This window comes from Oryzias latipes, chromosome 24, assembly GCF_002234675.1.
Source record: "Oryzias latipes chromosome 24, ASM223467v1".
Classification (NCBI taxonomy): domain Eukaryota; kingdom Metazoa; phylum Chordata; class Actinopteri; order Beloniformes; family Adrianichthyidae; genus Oryzias; species Oryzias latipes.
In genome coordinates this window covers 12571743-12588965 of record NC_019882.2, presented here as the reverse complement: position 1 = coordinate 12588965, position 17223 = coordinate 12571743, and the positions used below count along the sequence as shown (strand labels likewise).

The window sequence follows — 17223 nt, the reverse complement described above, 5'->3', positions numbered from 1 at the left end:
CACATATTGTGGGAAAATCACCACATTTCACAGTTTGCCACAAAATCGTCAACAAGCTAAAGGTTCTATGGCCATCCAATAATAATTTTTAAAAAATCCTTTGGATATCCCAGACACATGTGATTTTTATTTTTTTTAGTGGATTTTTAAATATTTTTTGAGCCCCTAAGTGATTTTGGCCCCATGTTTTTTTTTTTGTGATGTCATTCTTGTTTTGGGAGGTGTAGTTTACTATACCCAAAATTTGTATTCAATGAGAACTAGGTACGTGTAAATTTTGAGGATGTAGCAAGGGTACATTTTTTTCTAAAAGGGGGAGAACGAAATAATTGTGAAAACAAATGAACATAGTAATGATGACGATTTTTAGAAAACAAAAGTATGTGGTGAAATCCTTTTTCTATTTCCCTGACACTATTTTACATGAACTAATACAAACAAATTGTCCAACAGCGCTCTGTCGGTGCTTGATGCTGTTGACATGACAACCGGATCGGACCCAGCGGCAGGTTCCTGTTCTCTGTGCTGCTGTGGTCACCACTTCCTCATTACTTCCCTGTTGCTGACTTCCCCCCTGCCGTCTGAACCATTTACTCCTTCGCTGTCTTTTAGTCATGTTATTCTGGGCAGTGGGTCTTTATAAATAACTAATACAGACTGAAGCTGGCATGTGTTCGTCTTAATGCACGGTGCCGTCAAGGACAGGTGCTCCAGCTGATTTCTACCTTTTAGACGGTCGAGGAATTAATCTGCTTCCCAGCCGGTTAAGAGCAGAAGGTGGACTTTGGTGGAGATAAATGGAAACTAAAAAGGAAAGTCATGTCTTTTGCCGTGAACTCAATAACCTTGGTCATTGCCAGCCCCACCCCCCCAATATGAATCATTTGAAGGAGAAAGGCTAGCTAGGGAAAAAAAGGAGAGAACACATTCATGCAAAAAAGGGTAAGGTGAGAATATGTCGGCCATATGCGATTCATTTAAGATGGTACGCTCCAGTTAATACGGAAAAGTGGCAGGTGCCAGGGTTGGACCCTGTGCCAGGAAAGGTGGAGAGAAGGGGGTGAGCGCCTATGAGAGCTAAGCGGCGAAAGTCCGAATTGTTCTCGGGGGACTTGAAGGCGAGGCTGAACAGCTCCTATGAGTGCGGGGACATCTATACACCCAAAGAGGCCCCTGGGAAGTTTTTGCGATATTGTCCTCCAACAGCAATAAGTGAAAACAAATATTGGAGGGCAGCGACCCTGCAAGCGGGTAATAACCAGATGGAAACACAGATTATTTTAAAGAGGATGCTGCCTCTTAAAAATCAGGATATGTCGTAAAATGCTCCTCATTACACGGGGGTGCTTGTGAAGAAGATGAAGATCAATGCTGTAAAAGAGAGAGTTTCATCCTAACAAGTAAAAAAAAAAAAAAACACCCAAAAAACCCAGCTGGGATTGAAAACCACAACGCAACGAATTACCATTAAGTGTGCCAAAACCAATACTGCCATCGTTACCACAATAAATACGCTAAAAGAAAAAATGGTACCAAACTAACTAGAGGAAAGAAATACATACAGAGTCGTGGCATATGAATATCAGATTACAGCTGTTGATGTGAAAAGACAAGCAATGCAGCTGGATTACAGGCTGCAGTTTAGCAGCATCTGACAGCATAATTACATTTTTAGCTGGTTTCCCTGATCCGCTTCACCTGCCCTCTGATGTAATATGGATTTATCCAAACTCCTGCCTCACCCACTGGGGAGTGGGCTCATATAGAAAGACGCCGGGAGGAGTTCTGGGGAAAAAAAATAAGGCCAAAAAACAAGGACCTGCCAAACATCCTCTTCAGTGCTCGCTTATGGCCATGCAGGGGGGTAAATGTGTTTCGACAAGAAGTTTAGAGCTGCAATTTTTCATCTAAGAGTGTCAGAAAGGACAGATACTTATTTTCCACACTGAAAAGCACTTAAAAGCCTTAGTTTTTTTCAAAGAAAACAACGTGTTATAATCCAGGGTGCGTTGTATATGGATTCATTCTGGTTGTGCTTCTTAAGCCATTTTGAGAGGAACATGGCGCTCCTTCAAAATCACCGTCTGATTTTTTAAAAGTATGAGTTCCAAACAAGTTTGGGTGTAATTATAAATACGCCAAGGCAGCGAATGTGTAGTGGTGTCAGACTGTTATTTTTAGGTGCTACTAACAAGTTTGGGAGTTAGCCTGGACACAGTAACATTTTTTTTCTTATCAGTATCAGTCTGTTTTCTTACTGTTTTTTTTATTTATTTTTTGTGCTCCAAACAAGGTTTTGAGTATAGGCATTGTGAACATGCTAACACAGGTAATGCTTCCAACGTGTCATGCTGCATTCACAGCAGGCTTGGAAACTTGTGTTCAAATGTCCACTTTCAATTAATTATTAATTAATGATGTAAACATGCTGGCTTCCACGTTCAAAACTCTGGGGTTTGTACGTCACTACAGAAGTTTAAGTCAGTTTTCAGGCTCTATGTACAAAAATTGAACATGCGTTAAAAGTTAAGCCAGTTGAACTTTGACCAACCATGGACTCAGATTTGGTGGTGACGTATCAGCAGCGTTTTTTTGAGAAGTTCCAACCGTTAATCATGAAGTGCAAAGTAATGTTTTGTGTCCAGCCAAAATGATATAACACCAAGTCTTTTATCTTTTAGAGTAGAGCTGTGATACAAAAAACCTGGAGAAATATCCGTGAGATTTCATCTGCTTCAACATTTCCTACCAAACCAATTTCAACTGAATGCATGCACTGGTATCAGGGACAGACAGTCCGGTACCAACACTGTAATGTAAAAGAACATTCAAGAATGCCCATTTAGCGTGTTCTTGAATGCGCACCACATTCCGTATGTGTATGTTGCTGTACAAACAAGTTCTAGGGGTACTGTGAATGCAGTTCTGAAAGTCTGACTGATGTACCGACTTTTCTCTGTCTCTTTTGTCTCACTTAATGCACCTTATAGTTGCGCCTTCTATATGACATAAGTTCAAAATTTTGTTCATATTTGGTGCACCTTATAATCCAATGTGCCATTTAGTTCAGCAACTGGTCCTTGAGTGTGCATTGGAATAATAAATAGAATAAATAGAATAGTAATAAAAGCGTCTTGATACAGCCAAAAAACGCCAACCAAAATACAAAGAGCAAACTTTGACGATCAAACCATGTTGCAGCATTAGATATAGTAATTATCTTTAATTAAAATACCTCAATTAATAAAGTCCCGGGCCGCTCGAGTGTAAATTGTTGAGAGACTTCCTCGACTCTGCTCTCATTTGATGTGGTGCCATAAAGCATCAGCTGTCAGAGCAGGGAAAGTTGCAGGGGAATTCGTGTTATGCCATTCCGGGGTTTAGTTCATTAGCTGGAGAGGGGGGAAAAAAAAGAAGATAAACACGAATTGTCATTGGAGATTTGAAGCCACTAAAACGACATGAACACATTAAGGTGGTGGTCAGAACAAGACAGGCTTGAGTAGGATTCTTTTTAGTCTTTCTGTCAAATTCTTTTCATAATGCCAAGTTAAAGTCCCATAATCTATTACAGTCATAGGTTGGGGAAGTTTGTCCTGTGTTTTATTGTTGATGGGTTGGATGTGGATGTTGCTAGATGACTGTATCGCCTAGTTAGCATGTTTTGTTCGTGGAAAAAAAAGGAAGACAAACAATAAAACAAAAATAAACGCACCCTTTGTGAATGGCAAAGAGTCCGCTTTTTTTTCCTTTTGTTTTTTTATGTTTAAAAAAACCCAATCCACATTATTATAAAATCTCACACTGTAAAGCCGATTTTGCGGCAACATTACACATGGTTAAGTGGCACTCTTATTGTGGCGGGGCTTGCTCCAACTGCTGGGGGAGCTGACTGTCACACTCATCACTGCTTTAGGGTGGGCGGAGCCTCATGTGTGCTACAAATACCAGACAAGCCTCAAATTGCTTTTGGGAAAATATGTCAAAATGAAAATATGGGGTCAGAATAGTTACGAAATTTAGAGAGAAGGTCTTCAACATGGCCACACTGGTAGGCTAATGTGGCTAACTCTATTTCAATATCAGACCAACAGCTTTCCGAGTTTTGATGTCAACAGAAATGGGAGTAACAGGGAAGCTGAAGTGTAATTTTCCTAGTTGCACTTACAAAATCAGTTTTTATTCAGAATTTTTTTAAATATTAACTGTTTTTGGTCACTTTTTAGTCTCTCCTATGGTGTGTCAATTACAAAAAAGAAAACACCAAACCCACAAATTAGTCATATGTACTTTTTACATTATCAATAGATGTTTTAAGGCTGTAAACCCCTCACTACATTCTTTTCACACTTTTCTTGAACAGACATGAACATTTTCAGTCTTTTTTGTTCTTGTTTAAACTCTCAAAGTTCAAACCTTAGCAGAAAAATGAATCCAGTATTATCAAATGAAACCAATAATCTGCTACAGATCACATTTCTATGTAAATTTGGAAACTGCACGCATTCTGTACAGTAGGCGCGGCATGGAGATCAATTGACAGCCAATCAGGATGCACAAAAAAAAAACAACAACATGAAAATTAGCACAAAAAGAAATCTAAAAAGCACGAAAGGTGAACAGCGTTATGACAAGGGACCCCTGTATACCAGAAAAGCTTCATGCAAATAGTTTACAAATTGGATGTCGATATCATCAAGCAACTTCTAGGTCAACCAATAGCTACTTTTCTTACCTAGAAGTTGGAAACATTGTCTTCAGTTCCCCCAATAGAATACTGCAACTATTAAAGAGCACATTGGGTTTTATGTAGAGCAAGCTTGGATGTCAATGACATCATCATGATCCAGTCAACAACTTTTTGACTTCCAAGAACAAAAAACAAAACAACGTAACCCCTTACCATCGAAACTTTAGCTCCAGTGTTGACACTCTTTTCAACTACTGTAACATTTTAACCGTTTAGGGAATTAATGTAATTCCAGGGAATTCTGGATTGAAGAAAAGCAGCTTTGATATGCAACACTTAACGTAGGTCAGAATCAGCTGATTCACATTGATCATGTAAATGGTTAAAGAGTTACGGTACACAAAGAGTATGTGTCATTAAGGTGTTGTGGTAACCCTCTTTGGTATTAAAGGGTTAAAATATGTCCACCTTGCTGGTAATTTACTGATCAAATTATATATTTTTTTGTGATAAAACTTACAAAAAATTGTTTTTATTCCGTGAAGGAACTGGAAAAAAGATTACTCAACACACTGTTGTTGCTGAAACATGAACTTTTTGGTTTTTTTATTTATAAAAACATCTATTAAAATACTAGGATGTCTCAATTCATCTTAATCCTAAATATGGTTTATTTTAAACAAGAGGTCAGTCCTACAAATATGAAATGATTTGTGTCAAAGTAGGAAAACTAGTGAACATTGTCTTTGCTCAGCTCGTTCCATTTAATGGGTCTGGAGTCGATACGTTTCTTAAGTTATTCAGCCAAAGTTTTATTTACAAGAAATACTTTTACATCCCTACAAACAAGCTTTTGTATTTTTACTTTTATTGCAAACCCTTTAACAGAAATCATGCGATCCTAATAACAGATTTTATTGCCCTTGACCAGATGGCGTCCAAAGGATTAATGCAACAGTCGACCGTTACTCTTGGGTTAATAGATCCACACAAATGGCGGCAGAAACCCTTCAGGGTGTGGTGAACACTTTTCTTTTGGACAACAACATGAAAGAGAGATAAGGAATCGGCATAAAAAGTAAAAAAGAAAACTTTTATTTAGTTAAGTGATCTTGTATATTGTCAATATATTGCATTATTTCCTAACTGAGCAAAACTTTGACCCAATGCTATAATGGAACAAAGGAAAAAGGAACAGACTGATGTGTTTTTCTCTTCTGCCTGTTTGATCATCTCGTGATATAGCGTGGGCGTCCTGCTGATCCGAAATGAAGTCAGGAGTGAGTAAATATTTTTTGCCTTTAGGTCAGCAGATTATTGTGTGCTTAAGCCCTCCCGTCACAGTGTGCAAGGCTGCCGTGACCCCCGTAGTGAAACAAGGCCTTTGTTTAGGTCTGTGGTGCAATAACTGCAGTTATCTGCACCTTATCTGAAGCCGCTAAATAGATTATCTACCTGCAGAGTCAAAACATCACGTGTGTCAGAGACTGCTCTGCAACTGTGCATCAGTTCGATGACTCCTGACTGGGGTCTGCGTTTGTTCAGAGCCCTTCTGTAGTGACTCACGGATCTGGAGCGTTTAGAACAGTTTAGCCTGGCAGGCAGGAGCGGCCCCGAGACCCCTTCCTCCCACCAAGAGGACTTCCTCCTTGCTCAAGTCGGTGCGGGGAAATTTAGCCCAGATGTGGCTTCAAACAAAAGAAAAGCTGCAGGGATTGCAGGGTGGATCAGGCCCATCTTTTTTGCGTGACCCCGGGACCCGCTCGTTCCTGGCATCCGTCTGTTTTTCTCCTCCGCCTGTTCTTTTTCTGCTGATCTCTGGGATGTTGCTTTTTTCACAGATCCTTTTACATCCCCCCCCCACCCCCCCACCTTCTAAACAATACGGCCGCGTCCAAACACGTCTCAGCGCAGCGGACCAACAGCCGAGCAATGAGGAATACCTCTGATTCCACACAGTTTTTTTAAATTTAATTTGGACTAAATTGTTTTCCTTCTTCCCGAAATTCCTAATCTTTAAGAATCTAAAAATACAAAGATATTTCCTAGTAGACTGTCATAATTGGGAAACCAATATAATAACCCTTAAATGGCGAAGCGTGTTATGCAAAAAAAAATAAAGCAGTTTGCAAATTTACCTGAGAACAACGTTGAAAGCAGCTCTAAAGCTGTATTTGCCATAAAAGAAAAAATATATAAAGTAAAAATGAGTCAGAAAAATGTCTAAGTTGCATTTTATTTATCACATTTTCCGCACCATAACCTACAGCTTCCATTAATAGACTATTTTTTCAAAATTTAGTCATGTGAATGACACGCTACACGTTCGCCACATTAGTGTACAACACCTGCTACACCCAACCATGTTTGCAACACAAAAAAACAGAGCGATACAGCTAAAACAAATATTACTATGACTACGCCAACTCCCAACCTACAAGGCGTTAGCGTATTCACAACAACACCCAGCAGAAATTTTGACAGAGCGCCGTGTACCTCTCAAAATTGCTTCGTCAGTAAGTCTCTTTTTTTAATTATTATTAAATAAATAAATGATAAAAATAGTAAGGCTTTTAGCGCACCTTATAGTGCGGAAAATATGTCATTATGCATTTTCATTTTCATTTTAAAGACACAGATATTATTATTTTTAGAAATTACAAGTACATTTTTGTTCCCTTTAACCCCGTTCACACTGGGGATGTCGTCGGTGACACCTAAACAACACACACTCCTTGCACTACCTTACCTCTCTCACCGTTTACGCATTTACTGCAATTTCAATGGATTCTGCCATGGAGAAAAGCAGCCTTATGCCAATTACTTTAGCACCAAGCTACTTTTGTCTGAAATCTGCCGGGATTGAGTTAATTGTGTAAACGGTTGAAGAATGTCAACAATGGAGCTTAATGTCCATATTCCTAAAGTCACTATTGCAATAGCATTGGCTAAAACTGTCGTTAGGATATGACTAGCCTCATTTAACCAATTTGGCGTTCCCTATTAGTTGGTGGGTTTCATTTCTGTTTAATGAAACTTTCAGGAATCCTGTTGATGCTGACCGTGCTCATAGGTTGGAACCCTTTTGATTCTGTGGCTCAAAAACATCCTTAACATAATAAACTTTTTAGAAAAAAGAAGTCACAACTCATTCACATACAGTCTCTAAGATTTAGAGCCTAGTTAAGACGTCTTGGATTACAAATAAAAACAAATAAAACATAAAAATTGGTGCACTCTAAAATATGACTGACATTTGACAGGCAAAATTTTTCATGTTTTTTTTTAATACTAGGAAGACAAAGATGCCATGGCAAGATCGTTTTTTTTTTTTTTTTACAATTTCAGGCCCCAAACTTTTCTTCTGTCCCTGTCTAAGTGCCCCCCACCTCCACCATCCTTCTCCGAGCGAAGGCCACAGGGGCTTGCTTGTTGTCAAGTCAGTGTTTTTACTGCCAGGCGTTAGCACAGGGCAGCTTTCAGTCAGGATCCCACCCCCTCCCGCTATAACTCACATGCTCATCTGAGAGCGTGCTTGCTGCCTCCACTGCCCATTAAACCAGCCTGATTGAGTGTTGCCAGGCTTTCGACAGCTCCACCAAGCATTTTACTCATCTTATTAAAGCAACTCCAGGCCCGGCTGATAAATCTTTTCACATTTGAAATGCCACAAGGATCGTCCCACATGACATTATGGAGGCGGATGGAGCTTTTGTTGTTGTTTTATTTTTGTTTGAAACAGTAGTGCTGTTGGTCGGAGCTTCTTGAGCTATTAGGAGGCTTTGGTGAGACATTTGTCTCTTTTACTGTGAAATATCATGTACGCTTGTGATAGATTAACATGTATTTATTGTTTTCAAAGTGGGAAATGTTTTTTCTGTTGCCATTACCAACATTTCATGACCTCTGGTAATATAAGAGTTGCTGTTTTTCAGTCTACGGTTTGAAATTTGTATATATTGTTTTGTTAAAAAGAACGCACAAAACATCTTTATACCCTTCTTTTGGGTTTTTTTTCTGCTTATTTTTAAACTTTATTGATAACTTTGCCAGACCTGCATCTGGGCAGAATCTGTCCATCTGATGGTCTGATTATCTGATGGTTTGATCATAAAATATTGTTCACTTTTTGTCTTCATCTTGACTTGTTGACATAGTGTGTTTAGTTTTAAATTGTCATGACAGTCAGAGTAAAAGGGGTTTTAATGCATTTTAGTGGGCTTTCTTTGGCTGCAAAGACATGACAAGGTTTTTTATTTTTATTTTTTATTTTTTTGCTCTTTGATGGAATGAAGTGTTTTTCAATTAAACTTTGAAATTCTCTCAAATTTCAAGTCCTACTCCGATCATCTTTTGGTCAATTTTTTTAGAAGCTTTCCTAGTTGTCTTTTAATTTTCATTCTGCCACTTTTAGCCTAAATCAAAAAACCTGTGTGGTTTTCTAGAACATATTTTAGGCAGAGCAGCATTAGTTCATTAGTTGTTGGCACTGAGCAACCCCGCCTCCCCTTTCCGTCCCCGTTGCTGAAAGCTGTCTGTTTACACACTCTCCCACTAGCTTACAGCCCCTCACGCCCCCAACCTAACATGACTGGTGCAACAAAAATGGTGAGCATTATTAAGGCTATCCAGCCGAACAGTCTACAAATGGATACATAAAAATGGGGCGGAGCAGGAAGCCTCTGGGCTGCCTAGCAGATTTTCTACGTCACAAATACGATGTTTTTCATTCTGCTTTTTTTCGTCTGCTCTTGATTCACCACAATTTGAATATAAGAATTATCAGAGATTCAATTTTGATATAGATTTTCTTTATATATGTCCTCCATCATGAGCAAAAACAACACAAGAACATGTTAAAAATACATTTCTTATTAGAGTGGGTCTTAAACAACAAAGATTTGTTCTACAGTTTGTAGCTCAAATTGCCCAAAAAACATTTAAATTACTAAAATGAAATAAAATGAAGCTTTAATTTTTTTGTTTTTTTTGGGTGGGGATAAAAGTTTAAGTTTAAAAAAAGTACTAATGTGTCATGGTGTATTTCTTATACATGTATATTTTTTCCAATAAAAGGGTCAGGGCTTGTTGCTAATTTTTCTGACCATAACTCCATCCATCAAATGTTCAGAATACAAAAAATAATTCATTTTCTGTATTTTATTTATATACGAAACGTGTCTATTAAAAGGTTAAGTTCATAAAATTATTTATTCTAAGACAGCTTTTATAATAATACAAACAATTGTTTACAAAAAAAAGTAGGGACGGAACAATTACAAATCATTTATATGAGCATACATGTATTATTGTAAATGTTTCCAACTGATTTTTCCAAATATTCTTTCTTTTTCTTCAATCCAGTAACAAAAAAAAACTTTACTATGATTGCATTACACATTAAAATAGTGATTTCCCACACTTGAATTTTGCAAAAACCTTGCCAATACTTGCAAGGAGGATGTTAAACACTCGTGTTCTTGGCACCTTTGAAGTGCCTCTCAGTGTCCAGATGTAAATTCATGCAGGGAGGAATGTGATAAGCTAATGATGTCCCAGGGGGGGGCTGGAGTGAACACAGCCAGGGGAAAAACATATCTGCATTTTCTAAGTGAACTTCTTTAGCCGGTCTGGTCTCCTTTAGCCGTGTTTGCAGCAGATGGACGGAGCGGGCTTTGATGTTCTCCGAGGTCACGGCATATCTGCAGTTTCATCGCGGTACACAAGCGTGCAGAGTAAATACGCCACACCAGACCTCTGGGAAAAGGAAGGGGGGTTTCCACTTTGAGAGTCAGGAAAGGGTGCAAACCGTTACAGTCCTCTGGATTAGTGCAATGTACGCTTTACGGAAATTTAGGAGACCAAAAGGACAAAACGTATCCATTTAATTTCAATATTTGTTTGCTGCTTAGTTATTTTACATGACATTAAGGAACACAATCAATTAACCAACTGGTAAATGGCTATTTATGCTCACACACTACATCACTGCTTGGTGCAAGAACAAAGTGCACCGCTGCACAACCTGTCCATCAAGGCAAAAATAAAAACGCTGCTGTTTTCTGTAAATTCACGCCCTCAATAGTTCAGGTTGCACTGAGAAGCTGATTTACGACGGAATTAAATGCCAGAGACTGTGCCGCACAAAAGCCGTCTGTCTCAGGAAGGAAGCAGACAAATTAAACATGAAAAGCCAACGCAGAGAACAATCAAATCATCTCCTGACAGCGCTGACGCATTAGAGGGCTCTGAGTGGCACCTGAGCTGGACGGGCCTTATTGGACACAATGACAAGCATGATTTAAGCGTCATAATTTGTTGGCAAAGGGCTTAGGACTCGTGGACAGGGAAGTGGGTCAGCAGAAGTCAAACATTAATACCATTTGGGAGCTGGAGGCAGAGATCAAATGTGCACCTGCTGACCTGTGGGGTCCTGTGACTCCCGTTTGAAGCACACAGAACTTGACAGTTCAGAGGTTTAAGCAAAAAAATTTCATTAGAGTTTTTTCTCTCTTTTTTGTTTTTTTGGTTGGCAGTTAGACTCCAACAGAAGAGCGCATCGTAAAAACTGCTTCCACTATACTTTTAGAATGCAATCCTTACACAAAATCAGACACTTTTTTTGACATTCTTAATATATTTTCATCGAATGTGTTCAGAATAATCCTATAAAGACTATTATTAGTTAGACTTTAAAGAACCTACTGCTAAAGTGTGTTTTTCTCCAAACCAACTTCCGGATTGAAGACAAAAAGAAGTACACCGAGATGCAGTTCATCAAGTAGCCACTGGGGACAATTTGCAAAAACAAGTCTGCAATAATATCTGACCAAAAGTAAACAAAGACATTTAATGTATAAGTCGATCTAATATTACAAAAAATAAATACAGGGCTCTCAGAATAGATATAAATTGTAGATTTTATGAACCTCAGCATTTATTTTGAAATTTTAAACAAACTAATGCATTGTCTGTGAAGTGACAGTGGACATATCCCCCTCAGCCTTACAACAGCCTTATGCTCAAGCAAATGTCAGACTACTGAGGGTTTTTTAATTTAAGGGTAGGATTTGGTGATGTAATTTCCTAAATGGGCAATGACCAAAACCCCCAAAAAGCTTTTTGACACAATTTTTTGGGGGGAGGGGGGTTAAAAACTACACTTTAGCGGGCAAGTGAAGGAGTCTAGCATTCAAGTCCATGGCCAGGTCATACCAAAGTCTCTAAAATGGGACCCAAACTCCCTGCCTGTTACACTTCGTTGTGGTGAAGAGGCAGAGCGGTCGACCACCGATTGGAAGGATACAAGTTCAGGTTCCACCTTACCTGGTTGAAGTGTCCTTGGGCAAAACACTGAATTCCACATTGCTCCTGGTGGTTACAAGCTGCCGCCATTGTACCATCAGTGTGTGAGGAGGTGTGTGCAAGGGGAAATGGGACTGTGACTGCAAATTGGTTTGGGCCTTAATGGAAGGTTAGAAAAGTGCTATCAAGTCTACGCCATTTAACATTTATCGTTACTCAGCATTAAGGGGTTGGAGTGGGGGGATTTAACCACCATATGTTTCACAAGCTCGGCTGTTTCTGCAGGGGATGGGTCAAATGCAGGGAATGAATTTCGTTACTTTAACAGTTGAGGGAGGAGAAATGTCTCACGTTTGAACTTCTTGTGATGCCTTGGAAGACATTCCTTGATTTCTATCAAAACGATAGCTCTTTGGTCAACATCAAGGTTCAAAGACCAGAAGTATTTAGTCTACCTGTCCCCTGTTTTCCTTGTTTTTTTGTAAAATTCTGCGCTGTCATCTGTCTTCCACGGTTGATTGGACTAAGTTCCTATTTTTGGAACTGCATTTATGATACCTATGTTCAATATCAAAGTGCAGGGAAAACCATGGTCCAACCATCTAAAGTTCATGGTTTTTTAAGCGGGACATTATGTAGATGTTGTCATTATCACTCGGCTCTGCAACACCATTGCTCAGCACAACACCAATCAATCCATCAGAGATCTACTTAAGCTAGATGTATGTTTTTGGTTGTGCCAGAGCAGTCGCTACAGTTCAATTCAATTCAGTTTTATTTGTATAGCCCAAATTCACAACAGTCGTCTCGATGGGCTTTGTAAAGGAAATTGAAAAAGTAAAACATAAAATCAAAAGGATCATGAGTAGAATTCAATAAGAAAATAATAAATTGAACTAACTAAACAGACTAAACTAAACTGACATTCCTGCTCTAAGACCCCCCTTCTCGGTAAGGAAAAACTCCTAAAAAAACGGATTCCGGAAAAAACGAAGAAACCTCAGGGGTGTACACATGAAGGAGGGATCCTCCCCCAGGAAGGACAGACGATTTACCAGAACTCATAGAGAATAATTAACTTATCAAACTCTACAACTACATATTTAAAGTCCATCAGATGAGCTTCATTCAGCTATAACAGTCGTTATTATTGGGTGAAAATGTCTCTTGTTGTAAATGCTGCGGAATTATACAACCAAACACTATTATTTTTCTCTATCTAGCAGCCACTGCCTAACGGTTTATGTGAATTAATCCTATACATGCATCAGAAATGACAGTGAATATCTAAGGTACAATAGGATATAAAAGCCTAATTTGGCTTACAATAAAAATACTCTTATTTACCAATTGCTAACCAGTTGTTCAAATCCTGATGACAGATTTACCATTAAGGCTCAAATTAACAGTTTTTTTAGTCTTCCTAGAATGTATCATTTGAACTTCCCACACCTAGCCCTGTATGTTTTTGTTAGGTTTCCAGACAGTGGTTCCTTTAATTCGGCTCAGCTTTTAAAGGTCATCTGGTGTTCAGCTGTGAGATCAAGAGAAGAAGACAGAGAAGCACCAGCACATCTCTGCTGCATCCCGAAAGTGCGAGCTTGTATTTAAAATAGTTCAAAGGAATGTGTGCATGTTAAATAATTTACTGAGAGTAACCGCTGCATAAAAAGGCACAAATAGAGGTGTGGGGCATATTATCAAAACACTTTATGCCAAAAGGCCGTGTTTTTTTTCTGTAAAATTAAAAGTGACCTCAAAGTTTGTTTGTTTAGCTGATGTCCATGACATATAGTTACTGTAAATATTTAAGTTTGCATATTTCTGAGTAAGAAGCTGCTTCCCCCTGAAACCTCATTTTTGTCTGGGCAAATTTCTGAGGAAAATTCTGAGCTTATGATGTCAGAAAATCTTGGACAGTGATTGCCAAACAGTACACGGGTTGGTTATGCTTGCATAATCCAGAGAAATTCATAAGTGTGTCTGTGTGTGTTTATTCGCAGTGAAGGGTGGCAGATTATTTTTTGTTTTCCTTCTCAAAAATGTTTTTTAGCAGGCAGCAGTGGATGCAGTTTGTTAATTATTTACAGCTGGGGGAAAAAACAGTGAATCTGTGTTCATCATATCTGTATTTATAAAAAGAATGTCAAAGCATAATTCTATCTGTGATGAAAGTAAAAGGAGCTGGGTGGAAATGTTGTTCTATATTTAACTTAGAACATAAACACACATTCCACCATAGTGATGTTGTTGACAAAAATTTGCATTTCGTGCCCAAAAAATACTTTTTTGTGCAAAATGCCAATTTTTGCACAGAAAATATGGATTTTTACACACACAATAAAAATTTGTGCACAGCAAATGCTAATTTGAGCACACAAAATACTCATATGTGCACACAAAATAATTGTGCCCAAAAAATACTTATTTTTGCACACACAATACTGAATTGTGCATAGCAAATAATAATTTGTGTGTATATAAAATGCTAATTTGTTCAATCAAATACTTATTTGTGCACACAATGTAGTCATTTGTAATCACTGAATACTAATTACTGGCCACAATAATTTAAGATAGAATTTTTCTTTCTGAATTTCATATTCAGTGCTCTGTGAAGTTGGCAGCAAGGTTGTGGTTATGAAAAAAGTGTCTGTATTTTATGAATAAGGTAAAACTCTATAAACTCAGACATGGCTGAGGTTGAGCGGACGGGGAAAGTCTGCTGAGAGACGAACTATTTCTGCAGTGTGAGGGCAAACGGGGAGGATCTGTGGCTTCCAGCCATCACGGAGCTGCTGGAGGAGATGCATTCTTTATTCCGAGGAAGGGAGGAGGGGTTAGAGGAGAGCGAGAGAGGGAGAGGTGAGCGGAGCAACGCGCCTCGCACTATCAAGTGAATCCATCTTGGACAAGAACTCGCACGGAGTCGGGGCTGTGGGCTGCGCGCTGGCATTTACAGGCAACTTCAGCTCCCCCTCTTTTCCTCCTCCTCCTCCTCCTCCTCAACACCTCCAGCTTCCCAGCGGATCGTTGGCCGTCATGGCCCGCGAAGGAGCAGGCGGCAGACACTTGGGCGAGCGGGGAGAAGTGTCGCCTCTTATGCGCCTTTTTGCGCCGCAAACTGCGCCGAGTCCACGCGGAGGAGCTCCCATGTGAAGGAGAAAGTGCGGATCACAACCTGAAGGTGTGTGTGCGCGCTTGTATGTGTGTGTGGGGGTTGGAGGGGAGAGTAGATCCGCTGCTCCAAAGCCTCTCCGGGCGGCGGATGGGACCCGAGCCGCGCCGGAGTAGAGCTTTTACGCACGGGCTTCCAGGGGGGACCGCGTGAAGGACAGACACAGGCGCGGCAGCAGGGGGAAGTTGAGCGCGGAATCAGGGTTTGTGATGGACACAGTCGCCGAAGGTACCGTGGACGGCTTGTTTTTTGGCAGCAGAAGCGAAGAAACTTGGATTTCTTTTTTTGTTTTTTTTCATCAAAACCTTAACATCACCCAGCCTGAATCTTCATCGGAGTGACTTGTGTCCACTAATTTATGTGATGTAGTCTGAGACAATTCCACTCTGCTGTTCTGGATGAACTATCTAGTCGTTTTCCTTCCTTTTTTTTCCTCCTTTGTGGGGCTTTTCCTGCACGGTTTTTAATTCTCCTTTGAAATAATTCATTCAAATGAACAGCGCTCACTAATCACCCCCTTTGAAGTCTACCTGATCCTCTTCTTTAAACACCCTATCCATTTAAAACTTTTAATTGCGTTTCTGGCGCTAAATCCACTGCTAATCGGATTGTCTTGGCCACATATCACAGCTTTCATCTGCTGGTGTGAAACTGTGCTCCTTCAACTGGAAATGAAGTTATAGTGAGGAGGGGGGCATCAAATATACCCCCTGGATCCCCCTCTTTTGTAGTTTAGTTTGATTTTCCAACTATCTTGTGAAAAAGTTGTGCTCCCTGTCATAATCTTGATGCTGCTGCCTTCTGCTGTTGACTCATGTGGCTGCGGCTCCACACACATTTTATCGCCTTGTGTAGTTGCTTATCCAGCCCCCACCCTGCCGCCCCCTCCACCACCACCACCCCTGGAAGCTTATTTGATTAAATTTAGCTCTTTCAATTTAGAAAAGTAGATCACAGATGTGTGTCAACGGATTGTCTCCCGTGCAGTTTTTCTTTTTCTTTTTTTTTTTTTTGTCCCTCGCCCGAACAAGCAATGCCGAGAATTTCAAGGAGGAAGAGGAAAATCCATGGAAACGTTTTTTTTCTTCCTCTGAGGCCTCAGAAGCCCCCCCCCCCATCCCACCCCCCCCCACACACACACTTTAGAAAATGGCTACCCGACATTTGGGAGTGCTCTGAGGGTTTTAGACTCACTGGGAACTCTGCGGTGGATGCGCTCGCATCCTTTCGGTGTCTCCAAACGCTGACTCAGGGTGGAGCTCGGCTGCCCGTGACGACGAGCATCTTTCAATCATGTGGAAGAGAAGGAAGGGGGCAGGTTGACTGGCTGTAAAAATTGGAATAATAGATCTATGGGGAGTGAAGTCTGCTGTAACCCAGCGACCTTGTGCTTTGCTACAAAGTGAAAAATAGCCTGTATTGATCATTTATTGCAGGGCTTTGTGTACATACATATGTGTGTAAATTCTTTTCCAATCCCATCTCAATTGGCAGACCCGTCTATTCCTCGACGGCTCATAATCTTCCACGGCTTTAATTCTAGCGATGGCAAGTTTAGGCCCTAATAACAAGCTGCTCCTCAAGCCACCAGCAAAAACAGTTGCTTCTGTTTACTGTAAACAGTTGTGTGTTTACTCGTGCACCTCTGCCCACACCGTCTGCTCAAGCAGCTGAAAACAAAAAAGAGTTATGGCATTCTCTGCTCTGGAAATGGATCCTCATGGTTTTGGTTCAGCATTTCATTGGCATGTTTTCCATTGAGCTGCACGCGTGTTGGTGAGAACCTCTGTGAATCCATGAGTGTGTGTCCTTGCAGTGCTCTATTACCTCCTTTGATGGAGCATGGAGGGGGAATAAAAGCCTTCTTTATGTCTGTGAAACCGGATGTGAAAGAGCTGTTCTGAATATTTATCAGACTGATTTGTTCTTTTTTAAACCTAGTCAGTGGATGGTTCAGAGTGAAAAGAGAACAGTATGTTTTGGGGTGGTTTTTTTTCGACTAAAAGATAGAAAGATTTAGTTTCAAAAGCTAAATATTGGAAGAAAATGA

General features: G+C 40.0%; 1 protein-coding gene across 2 annotated transcripts in view; it reads left to right on the top strand.

Annotated features, from left to right (window-relative positions):
* The window catches only part of LOC101162725 (leucine-rich repeat transmembrane protein FLRT2), a 48017-nt gene that overhangs the window by 24218 nt on the left and 6576 nt on the right, over positions 1-17223 (top strand). Inside the window, exon 1 of one of the 2 annotated variants that reach the window (XM_004083660.4) lies at positions 14848-15182. The exons of the other annotated variant lie outside the window; for it this stretch is intronic. The gene's annotated coding sequence lies outside the window, so the exon portion shown is untranslated. Of the gene's footprint in view, positions 1-14847; positions 15183-17223 lie in introns of those variants that run through there. 2 annotated transcript variants of the gene reach the window in all.